Source organism: Neofelis nebulosa, chromosome 10 (genome assembly GCF_028018385.1).
Source record: "Neofelis nebulosa isolate mNeoNeb1 chromosome 10, mNeoNeb1.pri, whole genome shotgun sequence".
Taxonomy (NCBI): domain Eukaryota; kingdom Metazoa; phylum Chordata; class Mammalia; order Carnivora; family Felidae; genus Neofelis; species Neofelis nebulosa.
In genome coordinates, this window is record NC_080791.1 from 19,190,847 (window position 1) to 19,204,547 (window position 13,701).

General features: G+C 42.8%; 1 long non-coding RNA gene across 2 annotated transcripts; it reads right to left on the reverse strand.

The window, feature by feature from the left end:
* Positions 1 to 1,082: 1,082 nt before the first annotated feature.
* LOC131486960 (uncharacterized) lies at positions 1,083 to 13,438 on the reverse strand. Of its 2 annotated transcripts, none has more exons than XR_009249540.1 (3): positions 11,513 to 13,438; positions 10,270 to 10,455; positions 1,083 to 3,949 (listed from the first exon to the last, which is right to left on the reverse strand). It is a non-coding gene; the product is annotated as an uncharacterized LOC131486960 (long non-coding RNA). The 2 variants fall into 2 exon arrangements; XR_009249539.1 differs by having other exon boundaries at positions 1,083 to 1,447; positions 11,513 to 12,357.
* Positions 13,439 to 13,701: the final 263 nt, after the last annotated feature.

Consider the following 13,701-nt stretch of genomic DNA (forward strand, 5'->3'; position numbering starts at 1 on the left):
ACAAGATGGTATTTCTAGGTGACATCCAAGGTGGGAGAGGGGACGTGTGTGTGCAAAGTCCTTACCGTGTATGTCTATGTATGCAGGCATTCAATGTCAACTAGACACGTATACTCATAATTCCCAAATTCACCACATAGATTCCTTCCTCCATGGCTTTGCTCACATTGCATTCATTTAAAGCAATCTATTCTCTCTTTCCTTTCCATTTATCTAAATATTTAATACCTCTCCCCCCTTTTTTTGTAAGTAGGCTCCACGCCCAATGTGGGGCTTGAACTCACAACCCTGAGATTAAGAGTCGCATGCTCTACCAACGGAGCCAACCAGGTGCCCCTAAATCTTACTACCCTTTAAGATTCATCTTGTGTTTTCCTCCTTTGGAAACTTTCTTCCCTAAACAGGCCAGGTTTACCCAGATTATGGTGACCTCCTCTGAACTCTTTGCTTATTATCTCTTTGGTTTTACTGTGGTCTTAACATCAATGCACCTGATTGGTTACTATCTTTTCAAAAGTTTGTGTGTCTCGGTCTCATTAAACTTAAACTCTTTAGAGGCAGGGATCATGTCTCAGCGAACCTATTTTGCTGGATTAAAAGAATGGTTGACTGGTCTGTGTCAGGTGGGATAATGTCCACTATGTTATCCTTTGGATTGCCTCTGACTACTTTGGTATTTCAAAAGTACTTTATGTTCCTTCAGGTCACTCTTAAGATCAAACCATGTGTGGCTAAAAATTTATGTTCTTTTTTTTTTTTTTTTTTTAATTTTTTTTTTTCAACGTTTTTTATTTATTTTTGGGACAGAGAGAGACAGAGCATGAACGGGGAAGGGGCAGAGAGAGAGGGAGACACAGAATCGGAAACAGGCTCCAGGCTCCGAGCCATCAGCCCAGAGCCTGACGCGGGGCTCGAACTCACGGACCGCGAGATCGTGACCTGGCTGAAGTCGGACGCTTAACCGACTGCGCCACCCAGGCGCCCCTAAAAATTTATGTTCTTATAGCACTAAAATTGTTCCTTACCACATGAACACCTGTGTGCAATTTTCTGTTGTAAAAACATTGATGCCTTCATAAGCATACTCATCCCGGGAAAATATTTTAGAAATGAATGTCACACTGAATTTAAATACAAACAGAGGAATACACACGAGGAAGGGAAAGTCCTTGGCTCTTTAGAAATCTAGATGTCACTGTTAAATTTTGTCTGGTTCTTGAAAACATGGTCTCCTGTTCTGAGAGTTCTATTGCCTGCAACTGCGCCATTTGGGGTGTGCTGCTTAGCAGGGAAGGTGTCTTCAGGCGATCTCTTTCTTTGTTTCAACTCCATTGTTGGCTTGAGCGTCCATCAGTGCGGCTGTGTCTCTGAAGTTTTTGTCCTTTCCCTGGGGAGACCTTCCTGAGGAGGGGGGCTATAGGACCAGCTGAAAGGAACATCGACACAACTAAAAAAATAACAGAACATGTCACAGAAAGTTATCACATTGACTCTTCGATAAAAATAAGTAAACGTAACGATACTTTGGGGGCCATGCTATTTCTAACTCCACGTGAAATGCTGCATCACCAGAAAGACGTAGCACTTTCTCACTCTTCACGTCGCTCAAGGACCAGTCAAGCAACAGCATTGCTTGAGCGTGTGAGCACCCCACGCTAATCACTCTGGGAGAAAAAGCTCCATCAGAAAAGCTTCAGGGTTATCCAACAGGCAACTTACTGAAATAGGACACGTAGGAAAACAACAAAAGAACACAGGACATTAAGGACAAATTCAAATAAATCTAAAGACCAAAGGCAAAATAAAATAATTGTGGATACAGAAGTGCTTAGCAATGCAGGGGTGAATGAAGTCACTGAAATTGTTAGGAGTTAATGTCAGTTTCTTGTGTTTGTATTTCTAGTGCCTGGCTCAGAGCACGACATACGGTGCCCACTGAAAGAAAGGAGGAAAGGAAGAACAAAAGGGAGGGAGGAAGGGAGAGACTGAAGAAGGAAGGGAGGGAGGGAGGAAGGAAGGAAGGGAAGGAGGAAGGAAGGGAGGGAGGGAGGAAGAAAAGAAGGAAGGAAGGAAGGAGGGAAGGAAGGAAGGGAGAGAGAGAGAGAAAAAGGGTGGAGGGAGGCAGGGAAAGAGAAAGAAAGAAAGAAAGAAAGAGAAAGAAAGAAGAGAAAGGTTGCTGAAAGGTACCAGTGGTGGAGAGCAGAGTGTGCGGGGAGGAATAGCAGTGTGTGAGCTCATTCAAAGACCGGGAAGCCAGGAAGAGCAGGCTTGCTTAATTCAAGGAGAGATTATACATTCGGAGTGGCTTTAGAAAATAGGGCAGGGCAATTTTCAGGAGGTCCTGAACATGTTAAGATTTAATTTGGGAAACGTGGCGTGTTAATGTGACTTTGTGGGTTTTGAAGGGAATATTAACATGATTCAGATAAACCGAATGGAAAGGGAAATGTGAAACTCAAAGCCGTCAACCCAATGGGGTAAAACAAAACCATGCTGCAAGAAATTAAATGAAGGCAGAAGGACCAAAGACTATGGTCTTAAAATAGAAAGACAGGTGCTTGTCTGGGTTTCTTCTGTGTTAATGCTGAAGGACATGGGCTTAGAAGTCAGATCAAGAATTTCCTTCTCCCACTGTGTAGCTTTTTTCATTCTTCAGCTGTTCCTCTTTTTTGTCTCTGCCCTTCCTGAAAATGAACTTCAGACTTTACTGTTTTAGCAGCAAGGCAAAAGATGTTAGTAAATAAAGTACCTGGAGGTGGAATCAAATATAACTTTAAAGGACAACTGTTGGTAAAAACAGACTCCAGATTCCAGGGTCCTGGAATGGTTCTTCTATTTCTATACTTTAGAGCAACTTCAAAAATCCTTAAGGCTGCAAAAACATTTAGAGACCAACTCATCCAACCCACTCATTTTGCAGATAAGGATATTCGGGAAGAGCTGTATTCGTGTTTCTCTTATGCTGCAAAAGTTATTATGAATGAAATATACTTTGCAGGTGGATTTTGATGTAACGAAAGCCCTTACTGTCAGCCTTTTCATTATGCCAGCACAATGAAGGTGCATAATGAGTTAGGCACGGCAAAAGAGATATACTAACACGTATCACTGATATACTGCCACATATCTGCCCAAAACACTTTGGATATGTTGACGATGGGTCTCTAGATAGCAGGTACGATATTTTTTTCCCCTAAAACCTGAAATATAACCCTGTATGACATATCGTTAACAGGTATTTTTCTGTGCTGAGCAAGCATGCAGCAACTGATCCCGGAAGAGTAATTAAAAATGTATCTTACAGAGGTCTGTATTTTAGAACTCAGTGTTTTGTGAACATCGTTGGGGACGGGGGTCGCTAAGCCCCTGACACACGTGTGCAGGACTCACTTGTGAATACATTAAAATGCTATTAGAGTCAAGAAGGACGCTTGGCACAGTTTTGGGGGTAGCTAATAAGGGAAAGTCCTTGTATACGTGAGCAAACGAGAAGTAAAACAACGCATCGCTCTGGTGTTGCCTAGATATGGCCCATGCAGAGCGCCTCCTTCATGATATGGGCCCCATTATTAAAATGACTGTTGAGGAACAAATGGTATAAAAATATGAGCCACCGTATTTTGGTGTCTAGTATGAGTCAAATGTTTAACAAGTCAGCCTTCTTTGGGGCCTCTGCCTACTTAATTGGAATGAGTAATCTCTTATATCATCTCAAGATGAGCCTCCCTTGGACTCCTTTTTGTCTCCCGAACATATAAGCATAAATTGGGACGTTTGCGTAGCCTCGCTCAGGGTCCCTCCGTGATCTGATGGTAATGATTCTCCAAATTTGCATCAAGAGCACCTTCACCTACGGAGCGTAGAGCAAGTGTCTCGCACCAGGCTGACCAAACTCACTGTTGCACTGTCTGGCTTTTTCCTTAGTGGCTAGATCTTCGGGGGTCAGCTCCTTGGTGGGAAGTTGATGTTAGTGCATAAATGACCGAAGGCAGAGTTTTAGGTATTCATCGTGTGCCATGCAAGATGGAGGAAAAATGGAAAAGAAGTTATTGTTATGATTTTGGTTACTCTGATTAAATCAAAAATGATTATCTCTGCCTAAAGCCATTTCCCTGGCATTTTATCTCATCCCAGTAAAGGAAATGGATTTCTTACGAGTAAGATTTACCATTCTAATATTCTCCATTCACTTCACAAATTGTCCACAGTCTGGATGAAGAGTAAATCAGTAAAGAGTAGCAAATATTTTACAACTCGTCCCAATGTCCACAATGATAACCCTCTTAGAGACCATTACTTTCCAACATCAAGGTCACACACATCCATTCATTCTTGCATGGGAACACAGACCGTGGAGCCCTTTTTCTCTTAGATCAATTAGCGAGGAATTTTTTTTAAAGCTGATTTTAAGAACATTCTAGTCAGGAGCCATTTCAAATGATGAGCAATACCCAAGGGGGGGGGGGCGGGAATCTCAAGTAGGCAACATGTAAAGCCACACACAACTATATGCACATTAGTATAATTACACATTGCAAATTATATCGGATGTATCTAATATCTAATTTTTTGAAAGCTGACTCCACTTGAGATTTCAATAACAGCATCAACATCTTGCAGGTGGCTCCTTCTCCATAGTATCCAGAGAGAATTATTCCTCTAATGTGCTTACAACCCTCAAGTAAAAGCTGAAGCTCTCCCTGAAAGGACCAATGAACAATGAAACTGGGAATATTACCTTGATAGATTAACCAAGGGAGGGGGGAGATTCCACCAAATATAATATTCCGCATGGTTATTTATCCTCTGCCTTCTGTGCATAGGATCCTTATTTGCTTCCAGCAAGAAGAAACAAACTTAAACACAATCCTCATTACAAAACATGGGGGAGGCTTCCCATGTAGAGTCTGAGGCAATGATATAAAAAGCTAAGGGGCTCACAATTTTTTAGAACACCTGATAAAAGAGAACTATGCAACTGAATGGCGGATTATATCTTTGATTGAAAACAGAGGGCCCTCCGTTCAATTCCGCTCTTATAGAACATATGATTAATCTGTCCGAAAAAGGAGGCCCGATCAAAGCTCCATGTTGAGGAACAGGCTTTTGTCCTCAGCTTGCTGTATGAATCAATCAATTATCAAATAACCAAGTATATATTTGTGATCTTGGAGAGTGGAGCGTATTATTCAAGTTGATTGGATCCATTTTCTTGATTCCTCCTCGAAGATCTTTCTGCTAATTAGTCAGGGTTACTATTGAATTATTTAATTATCTGCACTTTTGTGCAATGAAATATGTTGTCATATCACATACTTTATCATGCTACTGCTGTTCACACTTAATGATGCCTCTATAGTTAGCAGTTTCCTTTGTTCTACTCAGTAAGTGGTTTTAGAAAGGGGGTGGGCCGGGAAGGAGGAGCCTGGGGTTTGTAAAATAAAATCATACATTCCTGGTGCCCATGCAAAACTTTATGCATTTACATGAATCTCTTTTTAGAAATTAAGTTGCAATTCCATTTGGAAGAAGTTAAAAGGCACATGTCGGCGACTTCAAACGCAGCCAGGATGGAATTACTATACCTTGGACCTCTCCCCACTGCATTTCCACTGCAGTGCAATGGTAAAACGATTGAATCTTTTTTTTTTTTTTTAATCAGCAAGGAATGTCTTTAACAAGGAAGAAGTAAATTATGATAATTACTCTGAATGGTCGGATCCTTGAGCATTACTAATTAGCATTTATTGCCTGGATTATAGAACAATACATGTGAAACCGAACTGCGATTGCTCTTTTGCGTTGAAGAACTGAAAAAGGCAATGGAGCAAAAAAGGCAGCATCATCAGGACTGTAGTCTGGTAGTTTCCATCCCCTTGATAAGTGGGCAAAATCCCCCACTTTTGAAAGACGCCAACGCGGCCCTCAATATTTACGGCCCATTCATTTTTTTGTGTTGGGCACATCTTTCCATAGGATATCGTAGTCATGAGAGGCTAATGAGAGGAGAAACATTTTGGCCGTGATGTCATTTGGGGACAGTTTTTATCCATTGTGAGAGTTTAACCATCAAGAGCACAAAACTCGCCGTTTCAGAAAATATACATTTTGCTGTAGACATTCCAACTTAAAAAGGAAACAAAGAACTCAGCTCTTAGTAAATAGAATTTTACATCCACCTCCCCACTTTCTCCTAGGAGGACTACAGTTGCAAAGAATTGAGAAGAGGAAATTGGCATGTAGTGCAAAAGCCTTTTCTCCACCCGCCCCCCCCCCCGCCCCAACGCATCACGAATTTGTAACAAAATAGATTCTGAAATTAGAAATAAATGAGATCTTAATCAACGGAGCAACATCGGTCGTGGAAATAAATGCCACTCAAATAATCTGGCAACTGAAATTCCCCAATAATCCAGTAGGTAGAAGAGAAAGGGAGGAAAATTAACCATCCCTCACCCCCCTCCCCACCCTGCAGCATCGTGGGTTCCTCCACACCCCAGTACCAGGGAATGAAGAGGAAAGGACGTGGTAAAATATAAAACCAGTACTAAATACAGTCGCTAGTCTTCCCGATACCTTCCATGGATTCCCTCCCCTGATCCCTTTTAGTTTGAAAGAATAAGTTTGACTAAATCTGTGAGGAGATTAAACAGGCTGGTGATAAAAATTAATTCTGCTGAATGAGCAAATGCGTTTGGATGGCAGAGATGCAAATAAGATAATACTTTTCTTTTCCTTTGACATACCAAGCGGATTAGTTTAGAATGTTAAATTTGATTTTATTAGAATATATTAGCAGTGTTTTAATTAATACCAATCAAACATTTTCTTTCCCTGGGGCTTGATGTGTTCCTAACGCTTTCTAAATCATCTGGTATTTATCCATCAACCCCCCCCCCCCGCAACCACCAAATTACCAAAGCCTTTTGTTACATTCTTCATCATTTTACTGTATTCAACAGAAAACTATGAGCTGTTTACCTAAAGGTGTCTTGCCCATAAAATTAGTTCCCAGGTGCAGGATTTAAAATGAGTCCTGGTCGTTAGTACAGTTGGTTTTTCTTTTTTTTTTTTAAGGTAGAATTAGAGACTCAAAAATAAACATCTTGTGTGTTTTTCTTTTGGGGAAAAATGTTGCAAAAGGAGTTTTGGCTGGTTCGTATTACTTGGCCTTCTTCTCAGTAGAGCTTCCTAAAGCTGTTAAATTTCCAACTGCCTTGGTGTAGAGCTGGCATTTCTTTGGAAACAGAGGCAAAAAAAAAAAAAAAAAAAAAAAAAGGAATAAAAAAAGGAGGAGGGGGAGAATCTAGTTAAAAATATGGTGAACCAGGATGCCCTGTGAACTGAATTGTAACTGTGTGTTCCAACGAGGTGTTGCATTGCATTTCACTCATTATCCGCTCCTTTTCTCTCAAGCTTCCTGTCCTTCTGTGTCCGAAAGCTCCACTTCTCGTCTTTTTCTTTTCTTCCTGCAACGCAAACTGCGCCCCCCCCCAATTCCCCGCCTTATTTTTTTTTTTTTTATCTGCCAAGCTGGATTTGCACTTTTAAAGATCGGTATCAATAATGCCCGGCTTGTTTCGGTTGCACTCCCCCTTTAAAAGACAGCTCTCTCTAATTGATGCGTCTGGGCTAGTCTAGACTGGTAGTGATTGAACCAACCACCAATTATGTTATTCATTTCACTGAACTTCGCTGATGGGCTCGGTGAGGAAGAAGGGGTGTTGAGAAACCTGCCCTTACACTCGAGCAGTCCCCTGCTGAAATTCAAAATCCTGTGCGTTGTTGTGCATTGCTAAATGCCCGTGTGATCAGTTGTGATGGCAACCTCAGGGCATGAGCAATCCACTTGAAAACATGTTAAAAAAAAAAAACACAAAAAACCAAAAGAGAGCCTTGGAATACAAACTGTATCACTTGTATTAAATTACTATCCTGTTCCCATTTAAAATCATAGAAGAATGATATCCAGCATGTTTTTATTGGCCCATGAGTCCATCTTTATAGAACTGACTGCAGATAGATTTTGACTTAGTAAAGCACCAAATGTTTTGCAAATATTTGATATGCATCATGTGGTAATATAGATCCATAAGTTAAATAGATCCCTTTCCATAATTTCCAAATACCTATGCATACACACCAGCTTAAGATGGGGAAAAAATCATTAATCCACTGTGGAGAAACCGAAGGTGACTTGAAAATCAAATAACTCTTTTCTCTGAAGCCCATTCAGGCTCCCCAAGGCTGGAAAGTAATATTTAAATAGTACAACTGCACGAGAGGTCGCAACAAAAGACGTAGTGCAATTGTTGCACGCTTCATTTTCTCGATTCAGTTTTCTGATACAAAATGGTTTCTTGACTATGGTTTGGAGTCAATGACTGAAATTGCAATAAACACTCAAAAAAAAAAAAACAACCCATACATACACACACACACACACACACACACACAGGAAAAGAACAGTTTCCTTAACCTTCGACTACACGTATAAAATGAGGTTACAGCCAATACAAAGTCTTTAAAAGAAGAAAGCATTAGAAGTCAGGGGTGATTTAGGTGTTTTCCAAAAATACGAGACAAGTGTTGGCCCAAGAATACCAAAACTGTCTAAATAAAATTGTATACTGGAGTTTTTCACAACAAAAAAAAAGGTAAGTTAATGTTCCTCTTCTTCAGCTATGAGATAGATCTAAATCACTAAAATTATTCTGTCACAGAAAGTTCCGTTTTTCTGAAAACTGCAGATGAGGTAATGCTGACAAATTACCTTAAGATTATTTTAAAGGTACAGTTTGGTGTTATAAGTAACTTTGTTGGATTACATTTAAATCCTGATAAATTTTTCCACCCTTTGGTTACTCCTAAAAGATACAATAATTGCATATTGTGTGCATGCTGCTACTTCTTTGCTTTTATACATTGAGAAAATATATTTCCAATGCCTATTACTCTTGAACTCACAGCGTGTAACATTTTAAAACGGACGCCAGGCACGCAGGCTCTGTCTCTCATTTTTAAAATCTCGCAAAGTACCACAAATGTAATCCTCATGAACACCATCAATTTCCTCCTCCCTGTAGCGTAGCAAGAGTCGAATTTTTAGCTTACTACTATTTTAGCCCAAACTCCTGGTTTGCCCCCATCTGTGTCTGTGTGCTCACTGTCCGGCCGTATATGTGATACATACATGTGAGGACTGAGTGTGTAACATGTCCACATGCCCGTGTTAATTGGACATGATTTTCAGATTAACTGTTGAGTTTCAAAGTTGGAGGCACGGGGCATGCTGGGACTTCAGCTGCTATGTTCTGAGGTCAAGCACCAGGTACTGAGCTGTTCTTGTTACGCTCGGATAGTACTGCGTGTTGCTCTCAAGAAACAGACCACGGTAGATGAGTTCCACAAGCCTTGGGCATCAGTGATACACATTCGTACGCACAGCCAGCCAACACGCTCCTCTAACAGAATGTATACCTCCTTCACCAGAAATCCAGGAGAGCGGCCACTTTCTGCTCACCTGACCCCATCTAACAATGAAAACCTCTGAGCCGTGCTCCGTCAGTTCAGACAAACTTTCTTTGCTTTTGTTTTTGCTTTAAAGAAAGAAGTTCCACCCAATTTCCAGGATGCACAAGCACGACTCACAGCTCCCAAGAGCCTAACCCGTGGATTTAAACGGTAAACATCACAAGTTAGGGTCTCAGGGATTGAGAGGAGCGCAGGAAAATTGTTCTTTCTTGAGACAAAGCAAGGCAAAGCAAGAACCACAGCCAGGTTCTGGTCCAGGTTCATGACCAAAAAGGCCACAAACAGGTGGCAGGGTATTCCCTCACTCTCGAAGCTTCCTCAGGTCACAAAATTTAGAGCCCACGTAAATACGATACATTCATATGCACACACGCACTGTCTGTGGACACATATACGTACCTGAACATACGATCGCGAGCATATCAGAGAAAAAAAACAAACACAAAAAACTCTTTGACGCTTTGGGCAATCCAGTTTTACAAGGAAAATCATATGCATAGACCCAGGAACGCCCCTGTCTTCAAAACCAAGGTCTAAAAGAAGGATCAAATGTCCTTTTGGAGCTTTAACTTACAACTAGCACAGATGACGGTAAAGAAAATAGGAGGCATCTCTTTCCCCCTGGGCAAGCATGCCGCATGCAAAATCATAGAAAATCAGGTTTTCGGAGGAAGACCCAAGACACAGGGCTTGGAGGCCGTGGAAGTACAAATACGAATAGCGTTTTAAACTCACCCATTGGAAGCGGAGCAGGGCTGCAGCCCTCGTGCAACACCATTCCGAGCAAGGGGGGGAAATGGGAGCTCGCAGTGCGCTAGCCTGGGCGAGGTGTTTCAACAGAGGACCGACATCGGGGCGGGGAGGGAGGCGGGGGCAGGAAGCGATACACCAAATCTCGAGACTGTAACTCTGTAGCTCATGCTTTGACGAGGGAGAAAAAAAAGGCAATTTGGTGCAAGTGGAGGGAGGGACTGGGACTGATCAAATTTTGAAAATATTCAGTGAAAAAAACGTTTTTAATTCTCTCTCTCTCTCTCTCTTTTTTTTTTTTTAAGAATGAGAAACCTCCCAAGAGCTGCTTTTAAAAAATTTCTTGCTTCTTTCTTTAGCGTGCACTTTGCCAGTCCTGCAAACGGGGGCCTCGTCTTCATCAGCTGCTTGGCTGAGGCCAAGGCCAAATCACCCAGAGCCAGCACCAGGCTGTCATTTGGGAGGCGAGGTGGGGAAGGGGTGGGTGCAGGCTGGGGAGATCTGTCTCCCCCGCCCCACTCCCGCCGCCGCCGAACCTTTGGAGCCTCTTGCCAATATTTCAGAGGAATCAGAAGCATAATTGCCTTCTCTTGTCGCAGAAGCTACCGGTTTTGTACCTGAGAGATAGTCGCTTGTTCCCATCTGCCTGGAAGCTGAGTTTTCCCCAAGCCAGGGGTTCTTGTGCCGCCTCCAAAACCGAAAGGAAAGGGAGGGGAAGTGGGTGGAAAGACTCTTAAAATTTTTCTTCCTCCTTGTGTTTCTCCCTTTCTTTCTTTCTTTCTTTCTCTTTCTTTCTTTCTTTCTTTCTTTCTTTCTTTCTTTCTTTCTTTCTTTCTTTCTTTCTTTCTTTCCTTCTTTCTCTTTCTTTTTCTCTCCTTCCTCCCTCCCTCCCTCCCTCCCTTCCTTCCTTCCTTCTTTTTTTTTTTCCTTTATTCCAGCCTAAGCAAGGTAGATGGCTGGCTAGTCAAAGAGAATGACAAAGCGGCCCCCTCCAAGGAAGACACTGGAGGGGCCCCGGGCACTTAGTAAAAATGCTAAATATTTGGTAGATGTTTCCATATGCAACTAGAAACCGTTAAAACTCCAGGCTCTCCCCTCTTCTCCCCCACTCTTCCAAAATAGAATCATAACAGCAAGACAACTAGATGATGCCTCTTTTCCCTCTGTACAGGGTCTACTCAGCATCCCCCACCCCCCATCTCCAAGACAACTTTTTTTTTTTTCTCACCTCCGTAGGTTCTTCTCAGGCACAATCCTCCGTTCAGTTCAGGGTCTCTCCTTTCTCTCTCACTTTCCTTTTCCTCTCAGAAAGGCTAGTCCGTCATCAACCTACCTTGCTTCTCTCTCCCTGTCTCGACCTCTCTCTCCCTTTTTCTTTTACTATTAAAAATCATAATAATAATGGCCTTTTCGACATAGCAGCGTGAAGTGGCCGCCTTTGAGAAAGCACATTTAATCTTTGCTGGCTCCCTTAGGCTTCAGTGAAGAAGGAGAAGGCAAGAAAAAAAGGGAGAGAGAGAGAGAGAAAAAAAGATTGTAAGGGAGGCTGCTGACGGACAGCAAGCATCAGGCACAAATCAGCGACAAGTTGAATTTTCCTAGACCACACTGCCCCCTTTCTTCTCAGCTCTCTCCCTGGGCTCCTGGAAAGCCCGAGTGTCTGGTTACAGAGGCTCCTTTTGCCAACCATGGTGCAGATTCCTCGCATGCCTGCTTAAATCTCTGGCAGAATAAGGAATCAATATCCCCCCTCTAATCACCGTTAGCTCTATCTACGGCTTCCCTCCTTTTCTGAGAATCCACTTGGCTTTCCCCGCCGCTCCCCCGCCCTGCCAGGCTCCTACATACAAAGCTTGCGGTCCTGTCATTTCTCACTTCCTTCCATATCTTGGAGACAAGCCTCCCTTCTAATATCCTCTCGCGTTCGCTCTCTCTCTCCGTTATAGTGTCTCATCCCTGACTCGCAGCCCCGGATGCACTAAGGCATCTCCCTGACTGCTAATGAGACCAAAAATACACCAGCAGGTCAGGGGGAAGGCCAGACATTGTATTATACGAATACAGAAAAAAAAAAAACAAAACCAAACAACCCTCAGCCTGCTAGACCCAGAGATCAGGTATCACGTTTTCTAGAAGGGGTGAAAGAAAGGGGAGGAGTGGAGGTGGGGGAGAGAAAGGAGTGAAGAAGAGGAGACCAGGGCGCAGTTCTCCGCCTAATGGTTCCGCATCCCAACCGGGCATTTAGAGCACCTATGCCTGTATGCGTGCAGGTGGAGAATTCTGTGAGCCTTGCTGGGTTTTCTTTACGGACAGAAAGTCAACAGCCCCCAAATACTTCCTTGCAATCGGCGTTTAGAGGCACGAAGAGCAGTGATTCCAAGCCCTATTTAAAATACGCACTCTATTCAGGCATGAGATGACGACAACGCTAAAAATCTCTTTCCTTCCAGCGGCAGGCTTTGCTCCTTGACTATCTTTGCCATATGCACTAATTTACCACTTGGCTTCTGCAATGGACTCATCACTCACTGCGGCCTCTCCTACCCCTTTACTTCTACCGCAGACATTTTCCTTCTTTCTGAAGTATTTCTCCTCCAATGTCCATCAGATCCACGCACCCTCCACTGATCCGCCTACAGCCCCTTGGTAATGATAAGTAATAATTCAGATGACAAAAAAGTGGCAGAAGATAAAAATGAAAGACATCCTGAGTTGAGTAGGGGAGTGTCTCCCATCATTTCTGGTGGCACGCGTTTTCGGAGCTCGGCTACACATCGATCCTGGAAAGCAGGTAGCTCCTGAAAATCGGGGTCTCTACCTATCTACACACACAGTGGGTATATTGCCTTCTCCACCCGAGTTTGCTGGCCGGAATCACGCAGACAACAGGCAGTGCTGTGTTAAGTATAACGCTGGGTTCCGTAAATAGCAGGGAAGGGAGGGAGATATCTGAGGACACAGGTTTCCTCTAAGTCGATGTTTTTTAAAGGTGGCTTCTTTGTGCTCAACTCAGACATTGTGCTTTGTCTCTCACTGGGAGACCTGCAGAAACGCAGCTGGATGCCAAGGAAAAGGAGAAGAAAAAGCACACATGAGGAGACCCAGAGAGAGGAAGAAGGGAAAGGAGAAGAGAGGAGAGGAGGGGAAAGGAGGGGAGGGGAGAAGTGGGGGGGGGGGAGAACAAACAGAGGCCAAAAAAAAAAAAAAAAAAAAGCCAGACAGACTTACAATCATAGCATTGGATTCCCTTTAATACTTTTTTTGTGTGTGTCGTTATTGGGAAGGAGAAAGACATGGTTGGCAGGCTTGGGGACTGGGTTAGAATCTTTTTCAGATTTGGCTAATAGTGTGTTTGCACTAGACTGATGAGAAAAAAAGACATGCTAGAATAATCATAAAGGGTGGAGCTGTCAAAGA